The sequence below is a fragment of the Austrofundulus limnaeus genome, unplaced genomic scaffold (assembly GCF_001266775.1).
Source record: "Austrofundulus limnaeus strain Quisiro unplaced genomic scaffold, Austrofundulus_limnaeus-1.0 Scaffold64, whole genome shotgun sequence".
Classification (NCBI taxonomy): domain Eukaryota; kingdom Metazoa; phylum Chordata; class Actinopteri; order Cyprinodontiformes; family Rivulidae; genus Austrofundulus; species Austrofundulus limnaeus.
In genome coordinates, this window is record NW_013952466.1 from 1,311,121 (window position 1) to 1,313,316 (window position 2,196).

The 2,196-nt window shown below is 39.2% G+C and overlaps 1 protein-coding gene across 1 annotated transcript in view; it reads right to left on the minus strand.

The window, feature by feature from the left end:
* The window catches only part of eva1aa (eva-1 homolog A, regulator of programmed cell death a), a 330,537-nt gene that overhangs the window by 160,328 nt on the left and 168,013 nt on the right, over positions 1-2,196 (minus strand). The gene's annotated exons all lie outside the window — the stretch shown is intronic.

Genomic DNA, 2,196 nt, shown 5'->3' on the forward strand with positions numbered 1-2,196 from the left:
GATAGATGCCGAAAAACGTACAATATAGAGAAAAACGAAAACAATAGGTTGAATGCCTAAAGGCATTCACCCAACTAAACATCCTACAGTATTTTTACAGTCTTTATTTTACAGTAAGAATGAATGTTTATCAAATAAAGTCTAATGTTACAACTAATCAGGGATCCCTCTAAACTCACCTCACCTCAATTTGTTGCTTCACATATTCACTATAAAACAACTTGATTTGATAAGTATTTATAAAAGGACACAGATTACAGCCCACTGGCATTACTTTTAKTACCACAACCCAGGACAATCGTTTTCTTTTGAATGGGAACTGATGTGGTATTTTGAAAGAATTAATACTAATTTYTGTAATCTACTGTAATTTTTGTAAGCAGCGGTGAGCTAAAAGCTGCTTGGCCATATAGGCATTACTGTCAACKTTATCACAGGATTGCCACTGGCTGACAATATTTTTCTCTCAGAGCTTTTAAAAGTCCAGCTGCACTTGGGTCAAAATGCCTAACAAGGCCTAAAATGAGTCCTTGCGAGTCATTTTGACCCAAGGGCAGCAGGAGGGTTAAAAAGAAAAAGGAAGGAAAAAAAAAGAAAAGCATGTAAAATTGTTCTACACTTCTTGGGCTCATTTTCACTAATGGCGGCGCAGCTCATCTGCCAAAAAAGTGCGCGTTCAATTTATCTTGAAATTACGCTGCCTTAAAGATCCGTCGCCCCGAACAATCTTTTCTCCAGGTCCGCTGGTTCGAGCTCTGCTTTCCTCCACATTCACTTCCCATCTCCCAGCCCCCGTTCCCAGCGGAGTTCCATGCAATCAGCTCGCCTTTGATGGGGAAGCAGTGCAGCGAGAGACACAGGGGACTCCGGCTGGAACAGCTGGAGCTTTGGTTCCGGCTTCGATGTTTTATTAAATTGGCACAACAGCAATCTGGGAATTTTCCACTAAATTGCTGAAAAATGAATGATTACATGGTTCGCTCACGTAATCGTAAACAAGTGTTTGCGTGTACTTTGTGCATCTATACACAGCAATAATCACTGACAGGAAGTTTTCTACATTTATTTTAAAGGGGGGCAATAAATCATTTTACACCCAGATTTTGTCCTTGCTTGCATAAAAAAAGGTTGCAAATTTTAGATGTTAATAAATATTCTACAAAGTGCAAAATTCAACAAATTTTCTAATTAAAACGTTCCACTTTTCATTATGTTGTAAATACATTATGCCTCTTCTTTTATCCTATTATGTTCTCCTTTTATTGCTACAAATTATGCCTGACAATTCCCATCACAGCTCCTATTTAAAAAAAAAATGAAATCCCAACAGGGATGAGTTCTAATGGACCTTTTTACTGCATATTCATTTTAAGCTCCTTAATTCCCCAGAAGAGTTCATCCCTGGTATTGCTGCGTTGGTGAGAGCTGCGTGTTTCATTACATCATGACCTCCTTTCAGGGCCTCATTAGCCGGCTCGTTATCTCATTAGCAAATGATGTGAACCTCGTAAGCACCTCCGATGCTTCGGGAGGATGGCACAGATGAACAGTTTGCTATTTGTTCTTTATTATGTTGCTCCTTAACAGTTTTTGTTCCACTGATGGGGCAAAAACGGTGCAGTTTCTGTTATTTCCAGAAGCTACCGGGGGCTTTTATTTTGAAAATCATGGTGTCAGATGATTTCCTCCGGTTCTTACCCTTAGTTTAACCCTTACAAAAAATTTAAAATGTCAAAAGGCTTTTGAGGATTTTCAGGGGCAACTGTTAAGGGGTTAAAAAACAATAAAAAATAAAATAGAATAAAATAATAAACTTTGGATGCTCTGAAGGCTGGAAAATCATTTTATCACGGCCTCATCCAAGGCCAGTGGTGTGTCTGTGCATCATCTGACCGACTTAAAGCCGGAGTTCGCTGCTGCAAATTCTGACCACAAGCTTGAGTCACCCTCTTCATGCGGCTGTTCAGATGTTTGGGTGGAATATTTAACTTAATAGTCGTCTTCTTTTTCTTGTCTTGGCAACAACATAAACAGATAAATTTAGACCTGCAGCAGGAAAAAAAACATCCTTGCAAAATGATACAAAACAGCAAAGAGTATCGGAAAACATCTTTTTTTTCCAGTTAGTTTTAATTGAGTCTTATTTGTCTTAAGTGCAGGGGTATTTCTGGAAGTGAACAGCCCGCGGGGGGGGGG